The following is a 13,691-nucleotide window of genomic DNA, read 5'->3' on the forward strand; positions in this document are numbered from 1 at the left end:
CTGTAGCCATTAAGGGACCATCCACATTGTTACCAGGGACCACTGTGAGTTGCTGAAGCAAGTACCAGAGCAGTATTCTCACCAGCCCGGGGACGGTGAAGAATTGGGAAAACTCCAGCAAGTGCCAAGCCAGGGACCCAGCCAGTGGGGGTGACGCCTGCAGAGCATTATTGTGTGCCAAGTCAGGGACCAAGCAAGCCAGCGGGGTGACACTTGAGGAGAATCTGTGAGTGGCAAGCTAAAGACCCGGCAGGGACGCGGGGGTTACGCTTGAGGAAGATACTGAGTGAGAAGATTGGAAGAGCTCAGGAGATCCAGTGGCAAGTGGATCCGCAAGTCTAGTGAAAGACTGGGAGCTCAGTTGAATGAAGATTTACAATAGGAGATTGTATAGGAAGTGAAGAAGTTTGTTGCAACCTTTGGCAGAAACTGTTACAAGATTGTTGCCATAGGAGACAGCGGTCCTACTCATGGAGATGTGGTGTCTTGCTGGATGCCTTTCCCTGCATGGCTGTCTGCTTATAGAAGTCTTGAAGTCTGCCAATTAACATTACATCTACTTAAGGGTGTCCTGGCCCCAACCCTCTCTCCCACAGTTCTGTTCAAGAGACAATAAATCTGCATTCAAGAAGTGTCTGGCACCTATCAATCTACACCCACCATGCCTTGTAACCCACTCTACACAGAAGGATGTCAGTTTTTCCTAACTCTGGAGGTCACCATTAGGCTTTTGGGGGCCCGGGACCTTGCTACACATGTATCTTTTTTTAGGATACATGAGACTTTTTTGACAATATTGTCTTGCAAAAATAATTTTCTAATATGTAATCCAAAAAATTTACCAATACTAAATAGTCCTATTTTCTAATGTGATCAGTGTTATGAAAAATAATGTTACCGAAGATGAAACGTAAACAATTTATTCTATAATTTGTTACTTATAAAACATAAAATGTATCATTCTCATACAAAGCTTTGCAAAATTTTTTTGTTTTTACAAATGAAATAAAGTTTTTTTTGTTTTTTAATTATAACACACTGAAAGGTTTAATGAACAACATGGAGAAAAACAAAGAAGTTTAATGGTTAGAAACAGAAATAATCAACAGGAAAATATTATTTAAAGGGAGAAGGGGAAGAAGAAGTTAAAGTGGAAGTGAAGACTGATATAAATCAGCCAGTGAAGTCATACAGTGAAATTTGTTGCTTCTCCCTCCTCATACTCAATCTGCATACTGTTTGTAAATTAATTTGTTGTTTTTTTAATCTTTTTTATCAGTTTCAATGCTGTCATGTAGTCACTAAGCACTGGCTCCCTTGTGTCAGTGAGCTGCTGCTGCAGTGAATGGGAGCAAGTGCCAACAATGTGGGAGGCAATGGAAGCCAGCAGGTGATGTCATGGGCCTGTGAATTTAGCCCCATTGTCAAGCTGCTCATTGGGGAGCGGCAGCTTAGAGATCACATGACCACATTTAAGCTAATTTTTAAAAAATAAAGAGATTTACACCATTGGCGGCTGATGCTTCATATTTTTTTTTGGGGGGGGGGCAGCAAACAAATCCTCCCCCCCACATGACCACATTTAAGCTAATTTTAAAAAATAAAGAGATTTATGCCCCGTACACACGGTCGGACATTGATCGGACATTCCGACAACAAAATCCTAGGATTTTTTCCGACGGATGTTGGCTCAAACTTGTCTTCCATACACACGGTAACACAAAGTTGTCGGAAAATCCGATCATTCTGAACGCGTCGACGTAAAACACGTACGTCTGGACTATAAACGGGGCAGTAGCCAATAGCTTTCATCTCTTTATTTATTCTGAGCATGCGTGGCACTTTGTGCGTCGGATTTGTGTACACAGGATCAGAATTTCCGACAACGGATTTTGTTGTCGGAAAATTTTATATCCTGCTCTCAAACTTTGTGTGTCGGAAAATCCGATGGAAAATGTGTGATGGAGCCCACACACGGTCGGAATTTCCGACAACAAGGTCCTATCACACATTTTCCGTCGGAAAATCCGACCGTGTGTACGGGGCATTACACCATTGGCCGCTGGAGCTTCATTTTTTGGGGGGGACAGCAAACAAATCCCCCCCCCTGCTCTGTGCCCCAAGCCCAACCTTTTTAAAGCCAATCAGAGCCTCAGACTCTAATCATGTGCCTACAAAAAAAATAAACCTTGTAGAAATCTATGCGCCTGGTGCCCCGCATGGAAAATAGGGGGGCGGTGCCCCTGTGCCTCTTGTGAACCGGCCGCCGCTGATTTACGCTGAACTCTTTTGCAAACGCTATGCAACATACATATAGCTATGAGGAGAAGGAATCAAATTTTTAACCTAAATTATATTACTTACATTTTAATTAGGTCTAATTAAATTAATATAACTTACATTTTAATTAGGCTAATAAATTAGTATCACTTACATTTTAATTATGGCTAATTAAGGCTTAAATAGGAACACATTTTCTTGAAAAAATGTAAGTAAAATAGTATTTTTTTCTGGTCAGGTTGCTTCAACTGAAATCATATGCAGTTTGAAGCTCAACTGTTTGATCTGCAAATGAATGAAACAGAATAAATACAAAAATGTTACTTGTATCCATCTCATATCTGAACAATGTTTTTCAATACTGTGTCAACAATCCATTTTGAGCTTCCGTATATATACACAGCAACTGCCAACTGCCATTTTGACAATGGGGAATTGCTGGCAAGTGAGAGAGGGGACAGAAGGACAGGACATACTAAAAGACGGCTTGTGAACTTGGATCACGAGTTTTTGGGCATGTGTAGTACCTCCAGTGTCCAGAGCTGGTTAAAGAACACAAAGGAAACAAACATGAATAAACCATTCAGTTGGCAAATATGCTTCTGCAGGTCCATTGTGTTTTCTTATCATCTTATTTTTGTTAGATGAGAGGTTTCTAAACTGGCATAGATTATGTAATACTATTTTGATTAAATAAATCAATTAGCTGCGAGGTATTGCACAAAGTTGGTAAGCCTTTGGTTCGCTGAGTGCTGCCTGAACCCGAGTAAGGTCTATTTCAGCCCCCGGGGGAGCCTGGAAGGTGAAGTTCTGCAGTAAGGATGTAAAGAAGAGGAAAAGCTCCATTCTGGCCAAGGTTTCACCAACACAACTTCTTTTGCCTAGAAAAGGACACAAGTATACTTTAGAGCACAATCAACTTTAACTGTATTGCTTAGCTCTTGTATGGGCACCTGTTGATCTCTATGTTGCTGTGTAGGCATACATAAAAATAAAGATCAACTAAAAGCAATTAAAATAATAAATATAAATGATCAAACAATAAATTATAAACAGTAGTCCATTTGCAACAAACTTTCACATTGGTTTGAGGGTTATACAGCAACAGGTTGTAGTCATGATTCAGTGCCATTCATCTTGCCTCATTCTAACACTACACACATAGGGGTGTATTTATAAAAAAAACAAAACAAAAAACACATGTACATTTGTTCTGTGCAAAGAGGGGGAGAGAAACAATGTTATTGGGCTATTTCCCATGCTTTTGGAATGTTTTTTCATTGCATTGAAATGAAAAAATACCCAATTTTGCCACTAGATGGTGCTAAGTATCATTTCCTGCCATACCTTGTGTCACCTGGTGGCCAAATGCAGTACTTTCATTTTAAATCAGTAAAAAACATTTGAACAGCACATTCTATATCCTTATAACAATCTTTTCTTTTCCACATTTGCACATGATGAATATAAATAAGGAGCCTTCTCCTGCTATTCTCCAAAACTCTGGAATTCACTTTCAAAGAACATCAGAGAGTCATCTTCTCTAAACCCATCCAAATCTAAAAACTTTTTTCTTTAGACAAGTTTTCACATAATTGTCCTTTTCTTCCCTAGTTTTACCCTGTGTATGCCTTGTGTTTTCTTGTGTAAAAGCACTTTGAGAAGCTACCTTTAAAGGCGCTATATAAAATAATGTATTATTATTATTATTATTATTATTATTATTATTATTGTTAAATGAAGTCTCATTGGGAAAATTACGATTAATTAATACACCACATTGTTATGAGAGTTTAAAACAACAATAAAAAGAGCAATTTAGTCTATTTTAAATTAATTTTTCATCAGGGCAGATTGTTACCATAAAAATGATCAATCATACATAAAATCGATCCAATAATGTGGTACGATTGATTTCAGGACAATGTGGTCTTTTCATAAAAGCAGTTATTTCAAACAATATCTTTGTTACATAATGAGAACATAAGAGTGCACAGATCCTACAATGAGAGAAAGAAATACCTAACCAGCTTAGGTAACTGCGTTCTTCAAACTTTTTTGTGAACTTTTTTTAAGCACTAAAAACTACTGTATATACTGTCCAGTCAGTCTTTGAAATTCTCATCATCATGATCTGATTAGGTTTACCTATAGAGAATGGAATGAAGGCATCATTCTTTTTAAAATTTCCTTCTGCATCAAGAAAATGCTCTGGATAAAACTCAAAGGGTTTTTCAAAATAGGCTTCATCATTCAGTACAGAGTACAGGCATGGGAAAACAGAAGTGCCCTGCAAAGATAAAAAAAAAAAAAAATAAATAAAAATTAAAAACTGAACTTACACATATTTTCTAAATAACAAATTTCCAGCTGACAATGATTTAGAGAAATCCTTAAAACATGGTCTGGGGATTGTAGTAAAGCAAAATTCTGCATTTTCAGTGAAAATCTATTAAATCTCAGTTAACCACTTAAGGACTGTAAGGATTTGCAAATGTTTTGCGATACGGCACTGCGTCGCTTTAACTGACAATTGGCAGTCGTGCGATGTTGTACCCAAACAAAATGTATGTCCTTTTTTTTCCTACAAATAAAGCTTTCTTTGGGTGGTATTTGATCACCTCTGCATTTTTTATTTTTTGCGCTATAAACAAAACAAAAAAAAAAAGCGCAAATTTTGGAAAAAAAATAGTATATTTTGTACTTTTTGCTATAATAAATATCCAAAAAAAAAAAAAACCCAACAAATTTCTTCATCAGTTTAGGCCAATATGTATTCTTCTACATATCTTTGGTAAAAAAAATTGCAATAAGCATATATCGGTTTTCGCAAAAGTTATAGCATCTACAAAATAGGGGATAGATTTATGTCATTTTTATTTATTTTTTACTAGTAATGGTGGCAATCTGCGATTTTTAGCGGGACCGCGACATTGCGGTGGACAGATTGCACACTTTTGTGGTATATGACCATAGCTATTAATAGCCACTAATTACTGTATAAATGTCTCTGGCAGGGAAGGGGTTAACACTAGGGGGAGCTCAAGGAGTTAAGTGTTCCCTAGAGAGGCGTTTCTAACTGTGGGGGCAGTGTACTGACTGGAGGAGGAGAGAGACCGCTGTTCCTGATCGCTAGGAACAGCAGATCTTTCTCTACTCCCCTGTCAGAATGGGGAACTGTCTGTTTACATTGACAGATCCCCGTTCTGGCTCTCTACGGAGTGATCACAGGTCACCAGCAGACATCGTGGCCACTGGCCAATAGCATCAGCTCTGGCGTCGTGCGCCCCCTATCACTCTTAAAACGGCTGACGTACACCTACAGCGATTTGTGCAGCCGTGCCAACCTGCCACAATATAATGACGGAGGCTGGTTGGCTAGCGGTTAATGTCCACATATTTATTATTGTTATGTAAGCAGGCTGCATATATAGTAATAAATACACTTTTTTGCATTGTTACATACTAAGTACTGCAGCAAGGGTTAAAATGCCTTGTGAAGAGTCAAAGCACTGCTCTCACACTCTGCATACTGCTTTAATCAACAGCACTGCTCAGAGACCTCTAGTGAAGATAATTAGAGCAATGTACGGCAGGAGGAGTAGTGTTGGAATGCTGGAGATCCGGGTCGTTTCCTGTGTGTGAGAGCAATGTAAAAATGAAAAGACAAAACAGTGTATGGGCTACGGTACACACAGTTTGACTGGTCAATCCAAATTTGGGAAAAGGCCACATAGGCAATGTACTTTGGGTGCTCAAGCCTAGCTGCAATCACAAACTAGTTTTCAAGAACATTGTTGGTGACTTACACTGATCTGGTGAAAAAGGGAATGAGGGTGGGAAAATAGGACAGTTGCTGAAGCTGACCGTATATCTATTCCCAGGTTCAAAAATTATGATGGACTGTCTCGGTACTAATAACAAACAATATAAGTGATGTAAAAAATTATTTATTACATATAAAAATGACATACAGGGTACATTAAAACAATTTTTTGAAAGAGGTTATAATTCAAAAAACAAATACTCAGGGTTCCCCCGAAAAGTATCTGTTGAAGTAAATCTCGAAATTGACTTTTTCTCTACTAGTTTTGCGGTATGGTTACGGCTTCTTCAGGAGGAATAATCAGGCTGTACAATATCCAAATGTGAAGCCACAGACCTGAACTAAAGGCTCCCCCCACGGCAGACAAGGGGGATGTATGCGGGTATGAGTCTGAAGACCAGCAATATCATGTAGAGACAAATTTTAAAGCTCCAGGAGACAAGAGAGAACAATCCTGATACTTAACATGGGCAGATAAAGAGAGGGAGGGCCAGGAAAACTTGGCTCAATCGTAAAATGAGGGTCAATATGCTCTTTAGACTTGTGGATAGGGGTAGATGTCCAGCAGTATCCTGGTACCAGCGCCCTGAAAGTTTCTCCAGGCTGGAGCCAGTGTTAAGCAAGGAAAAGTCTATCTAGAGGTGTTCTGTCGTATGTCCCCTGGAGAAAGGATCCGCCGGGGACCACAGGACCAATGCAACTACAGTGACAATGCATTGCTCTAGTAACTGATTTTTTTTTTTTTTTTTTTTATTTACTGTAGGAAACACTCTTTCCTCTCACGGCTGATCATTGCAACATACAGACTTTGTTTATAAGTGTGATCTCAATTACTGCAATTGGTCACAGCAATCACATAGTACAGGGCCAATCAAATTGGCCTTTACCCAGACCTGTAATCCGCTGTGTCCGATCACAACGTGTGCAGCCTATATATGCCTATTGAGCCTTTTGTAGAGAAAATGTTCTCCCTTTGTCATGTAGCGTGTTATACAGTACAGTATACTGGAATATGCATCAATCCCTCTTCTTAAACTGCAATTGTTAAGAAATGACAAGCAGACTATGAGGATCATGTAACCTAATCTCTGAAGCAAACTTTATGGGCCTTTTACAACTGATTTTTCTCACTTAATTGTTTTTGACGTTTTTACATGTACAATAAGGGTACATTCAAGACCACAGTACAGTTTCTACTCAAGCTCCTCAGAATCATTATATTAAGGCACAGACAACTAGTGGCTCTGGATCATTTGCAACATAACCAAATAAGACATAGCTGTTTCTATGATCAAACACCATCCGAAGTCTGGAAGTCCTAGCACAGGCCATGCCAAAATGGAAGACATTAATCTGCACCCACTAGGACACATCAAAGGATAAACTCTAGAGGGACAGAACTATTTTGAAAGTGAAAACATACTAATCTACACTACTCAAAAGAATGTAAAAAGAAGAAAGAAAAAGAATGCTGCAAGGATGAATAGCGGGGCGGGGGGAGTGGTGCGGAGGATGGGGGATGGCGGGGTGGTTGGGGAGGAATAGGCCAAGTCTCCCATCCCTGGGGGCAGCTAATCACCTACTTGTGGCTATGCCTGCAAATCTCGAGAGTAGGCTACCCACGAGGACCAGATTTTAAGAAATCTGGGTATATAGCAAAAATAGCCATTACTTTTAACTTCTTAAAAATTTAACACAGAAGACTTCCATGAATGGAAAAGAACTTGTTTATTTACAATAAACATGAAGGTAGTACATTTTGCCACAGCACGCAGGATTTTTGGATTGGTTTCCTCAAGTTACAAATCAGAATTGTTTATTTACGTGAGTAAACCCAAATCCACAGCCTTTGTGCCATGGAGCATGACCACCATACATATTGCATTGTACCTTCTCACAACTAAATTTTACGAATAATTTCTTTTAATACATGTAGAGGTAGATTCTTTACTGCATTGTCTTTATTCTGCTGCCTTCTACTGTGACATTTTAAATTTTTTCATGTGAAACTCTTGGCCTGAGAGTTGCTGTAGATAGACCCTGTACAAAACTAATATAACAACAGCTATTGATTGTTGCAAAATAAAATAAAATGTAGTCACCTTTGGAATGAAATGACCTCTAAATGTGACATCGTGATTAGCTACATGTGGAGTCCCAACTGGTACAATATCAGAAAATCGCTGGATCTCATGAATTACGGCATCAGTATATGGTATTTTCTTCCTATGCTCTGCTTGAGGTGGAGTCGTGCCGATAATGCTATCAATCTCATTTTGAACTTTCTCTGCCAAGGAGTAGATATTCCTATATTAAATGATAATTACTTTGACAAATTTAGATATGTATATGTTCTCCATTTAGGTACATTTCAGACCATCTCCAAAAAAAAAAAATCCCCCTCCTTCCAAGAGCACTTTCACACATACTGTTTTACTCACCTAAGTCCACCATCCAGGTCCCATACTGTGCCATTTCGAGTATGTTGAAGACTGGTAGTTGGGGTTCGTTTTTTTTTTCCAATGATACAGTAAGCTTTAATTACGATGAAATAACACAATAAATTAATTAAAATGTGATTTCTTACTTTGTATTTCTGGATATTTTATCATTAGCAGGATTGCCCATCTCAAGGTGGTAGTGGTTGTGTCCATTCCGGCAACAAAAAGATCATACACCAGGGCAATTAGGTTTTCATTGTGAAAATACTGAGAGGATTCTGTTTTTCCCTAGAAAACGTAAAGTAAAAATTCAATGCAGTGCAATGGGTAAAATCAGTTTCTTTCTATCTGAGGGTTCGCGTGACATATGTTTGTGTACTAATGGAACCAGGGTTATGTAACAATTATCTATATTTTGTATGGTGGTAGGAGATAAGTTATGTGACTAATTAGAATGTTTTCAGTATTTATAGATTTAATCTTGAAACATCATGCTGCAGTCTTTTAGTCCTTTATAAAATATTGACATTATTATTAAGTAGCATCAGGTTGTAGGCAACTCCTGGCCACCACATACATGGGGTTTCTCCAGAATCATTTGTCTTCTATTTGGGTCTTTAGTGTCTGCAACTATATTCAGCACCTTATTGCTGGTCTTTTTTGTCTTACCTTTTCCAGCATAATTGTCTTTTCCAATGAGCTCCTCTAATATGTCCAAAACAAGATAGCTTCAGCCAAGTTATCAGTGCTAAAATTCTTTGCCACTATCAAATTTAAAAGGCATCAATAATTTTCTAGCCCGGCTTCTTCATCTTTCATCTTTCACAGCCATGACAAAAACACCTGAACAATTCTGATCTTTGTACTAATAGACACATAATTACTTTTTATGTTTTTTTTTTTTTTTTTTTTTTTTTTTTTTATTATTGCTCTTATAAGGCAGTCTGTTTTGCATTTCTTCACTACTGGATCCTAAATGTCTATGTCTTCATGATCAATTTTGACATTAACTACCTTTTCTGTTTTCATAACCTTCATTTTTTTTATATTTAGCTTAATCTTTTCATTCTGTTCTTTAAGTTTCTCTGTGAAGATCTTAAGGTCCTTTATATTTTCAGCTGTGAAAATGTAAAAAATTGCTGATGTTTACCAATATTGAAACCTTTATCATCTTACTCTATCCCTGCTGAAAGAAAATTGTATAATTTCTAAAATATATAATTTAGGAAAAAATGTGGATAATGTGGGCTCTGTATATGTGAATGCAGGTATGGCACAAGGCCAGATAGATAAGTGTAGAGTACTGAGCTGTGAGTGCTAAAGTGTGACTCATGAGTGGAAGACAATTGACAGCTACTGAGCATATTCATATTTTTAAAAACTCTAGTCAAACTTTAAATTTAGGTAGAGCTGCCAGGAAAAAGCATGTATGTAAATCCTAGAAGAGCCTGAACATATCTTCAGTCCTCACCAATAGGGTCCTCAAATCTCACAATCTACAGGTCTGAGCACCATTCTTCCAACCTCCTGTACATTTCCATTGGCCCATCACTATGATAAGTGGGCTCACTGATCAATGCAAAGGTTTGGGGTGAGGTGGCCTGACCTTCAACAATATACAGGTAAGTGAAGCACTAAAAATCTTTCTGCTATTAACTACAGATAAACCTATTACCCAGCAGTAAGACTATATAAAAAGGGTCTTAAAAATACCTGCTTTAAATGTGATAGATTTAGAGGAATATTATTTTATTTATATTTTTTATTTTTTTTTAAGAATATCCATTCTGGATATCAAATGCTGCAGATCATTCAATGCATCTCTAATAAAATGTGATCCTTACCTCTTGCTGCTTCACCAGGAAGGCATCAATGAGATTCCTCTGGTCATTTACATCTAGATTTTTCTTCTGTTCAGTAAATGTTACTCTTATGAAGTTATGGAACTGTCTCAAATTTTCAAAAATTTTTTGGTGGGGTCCTGGAAGTAGGTCTAACAGGGATGGAAAAACACTGTAAAGCTTTAAAAGGAAAAAAACAAAACAAAAAAATATGGTTATATAATTGTAAACATACTTATAATTTGATAGACTGTGAAGATTAAGGGTAAGGAAGATACTGTGATTGTTTCTCCTGGGGATGAACGTTTTAGCAAATATTAAAAGTATCACATTTAAAGTGAATTTCTATAAGAAAGTAAAGATATGCTTTATGACCAGTTGCCCACCCTCTGAAGGGAATTGTGGTGCTTAAAATCCCATGAGAACGACCTTGGCAGAAGCACAACCACACCATCCAGGAGAGTGGTAGACTGTGGCCAAGGGTTTTTTTTAATTTTTTTTCATCAAATCTTTATTTTGGAAGGTCTGTAAAACAAATTCTGTTTGGAGGGAATGGGGACTGATGGTAAAATGGACCTTACATTTTCTTGAAAGGTCTACTGTTAGGCCTACTCCTGTCCAGTATACCAACATGTTCTTTGGCTATTATCACAACAATAAAGTAAGGATACGTCATGGGATAGTTTGGTGTGTTTTCTATTCCTGGAAGATAGATAATGCTGCAGAGAGGAAACTATGCCCTGATTTTTGCCTCCACGTTTCTCTCTTGAGCTTGTTCTCAAAAATCTCCTACTATCTCATAATATTACTGTGAAACTCAACTCATCAAAAGAACTAACCTCCTAGAATTACAATGGTAAGGAAAGTGCTAAATGGTCCAGGAGTTAGGGCATAGTTGCCAATTGTCAGGGCTGGGCTCAGCCCTTCCTTCTCAGAGCTGGCCGCTCTCTCCACAGTTACTCAGCTGTTGATGATATCCTGCTCGTCAATCCTGCCTACTTAAGCCGTCCAGCCCAAAGGATCTCTGCCTTTGCCTTGGTCAACATCACAGAGCCTATCTCCTGTGTTCCTGTTTAAAGACTTGCTTTGCTGACATCCCTTCTGGCTCCAGATCCTGCTTGCTGTTCCACTACATTGATCCCTGACTTTTTGCTTGGCTGACTATGCTTTCCGGTTACTGAACTTTGGCTATATTTTGACTACGTTTGTTCTTTTTACTTTTATTATTAAACAAGTGTGATTTAATTGTACTTCTGTCTTGGTCTGATTTCATGGTTTCTGACAGTAGGCGAAGGCCATGAATTCAGAAGATGCAGTCAATCCACTTGTTGGTAATATTTTTTCCAGATTGGATGAACTGGATCACCGCATGGATCAGTTTGCCATAACGTTACAAACGCTCCTGAGTCACATGGCTCACCTGGAATCCCCCACTGTGGCCACCCCGGTACAACCTATGTTGCAGGACATCCCTGCTGATGTTCCAGTCTCTGTGTAAGCACCCGCCTTAATTATTACCTCTATAAGAGGGATGTCTGGTTCTGCTCCGCTTCTATTGTCTAAAAATCTGAGTATTTGAAATACCATAATCCTGCCACTTTACAAATCATTCTAATGCAGGTAAAGGGAAGCTGCTTAGTTCAATAATAATAATTATGATTTGCTATTCCAAAATTATATATATATATATTGCTGTTTGCACTTCTATCACCATATGCACTTCTATCACCTTTAATACTAGTCACTGGACCATCGCATTGATAGATGTTCATCTAATATTCTTGTTATTTTGTTATTGTACCCATGCATCCTTGACATAACATTTGGATGTTACATTAATGAGGAGTTCTGTAGGATAGTAATCAGGTATAGTCACTTATATGGACTAACACACTGGCATTTAGACATAGTCAAGGTGGAGTAGGCACTGTCTTTCACATATTTAATTCAACCTTGCCCCCCCCCCCCCCCCCAGTGGGGACAACATTGGACAGCAGTGGTTTATACATTGCCATTTTTTCCAAAGCGCGAGTGCTTTCTGTTTTAAATTTTCAAGTCTTGCCACAGATTCTCAAGTAGATTAGGGTCTGAACTTTGACTGGGCCATTCTAACACATGAATATGTTTTGATCTAAACCATTCTATTGTAGCTCGTGCTGTATGTTTAGGGTCGTTGTCCTGTTGAAAGGTGAACCTCCGCCCCAGTTTAAAGTCTTTTGCAGACTCTAAAAGGTTTTCTTATAAGATTGCCCTGTATTTGGCTCCATTTATCTTCCCATCAACTCTGACCAGCTTCCCTGTCCCTGCTGAAGAAAATAAACCCTGCAACATGATGCTGCCACCACCATGCTTCACGGTGGGGATGGTGTGTTCAGGGTGATGTGCATTGTTAGTTATTCGCCACACATAGCGTTTTGCTTTTAGGCCAAAAAGTTAAATTTTGGTCTCATCTGACCAGAGCACCTTCTTTCACATGTTTGCTGTGTCCCCCACATGGCTTCTCGCAAACTTCAAACAAGACTTATAGCTTTCTTTCAACAATGACTTTCTTTATGCCACTCTTCATAATGGCCAGATTTGTGGAGTGCATAACTAATAGTTGTCCTGTGGATAGATTCTCCCACCTGAGCTCTGGGTCTCTGCAACTCCTCCAGAGTTACCATGGGCCTCTTGGCTTCTTCTCTGATTAATGCTCTCCTTGCCCAGCCTGTCAGTTTAGGTGGACGGCCCTGTCTCCATGTCTTGGTAGGTTTGCAGTTGTGCCATACTCTTTCCATTTTCGGGTTGATGGATTTAACAGTTCTCCGTGAGATGTTCAAAGCTTGGGATTTTTTTTATAACCTAACCCTCCTTTAAACTTCTCCACAACTTTATTTCTGACCTGTCTGGTGTGCTCCTTGGCCTTCATGATGCTGTTTGTTCACTAAGGTTCTTTAACAAACCTCTGAGGGCTTCACAGAACAGTTGTATTTATACCGAGATTAAATTACACACAGGTGGACTCTATTTACTAATTAGGTGGCTTCTGAAGGCAATTGGTTCCACTAGATTTTATACAAATGCATGGCACACTTTTCACATATTTATTTGTAAAGAAATTTGTAAACTGTTTATCATTTTCCTTCCACTTCACAATTATGTACCACTTTGTGTTGGTCTATTACATAACATTTAAATAAAATACATTTACATTTTTGGTTGTAGCATGAGAAAATATGGAAAATTTCAAGGGGTATGAATACTTTTTCAAGGCACTGTGTGTGGTGACACTGCAGGGGCTGGCAGCCTTATCCACTTAAAGGG

General features: G+C 38.4%; 1 long non-coding RNA gene and 1 pseudogene across 1 annotated transcript in view; one reads left to right on the forward strand and one right to left on the reverse strand.

The window, feature by feature from the left end:
- LOC141139198 (uncharacterized) overlaps window positions 1-13,691 on the forward strand; it is a 1,175,459-nt gene that overhangs the window by 172,896 nt on the left and 988,872 nt on the right. The gene's annotated exons all lie outside the window — the stretch shown is intronic.
- The window catches only part of LOC141139179 (cytochrome P450 2B11-like), a 44,130-nt pseudogene continuing 31,343 nt past the window's right edge, over window positions 905-13,691 (reverse strand).

Source organism: Aquarana catesbeiana, linkage group LG04 (genome assembly GCF_042186555.1).
Source record: "Aquarana catesbeiana isolate 2022-GZ linkage group LG04, ASM4218655v1, whole genome shotgun sequence".
Taxonomy (NCBI): Eukaryota; Metazoa; Chordata; class Amphibia; order Anura; family Ranidae; genus Aquarana; species Aquarana catesbeiana.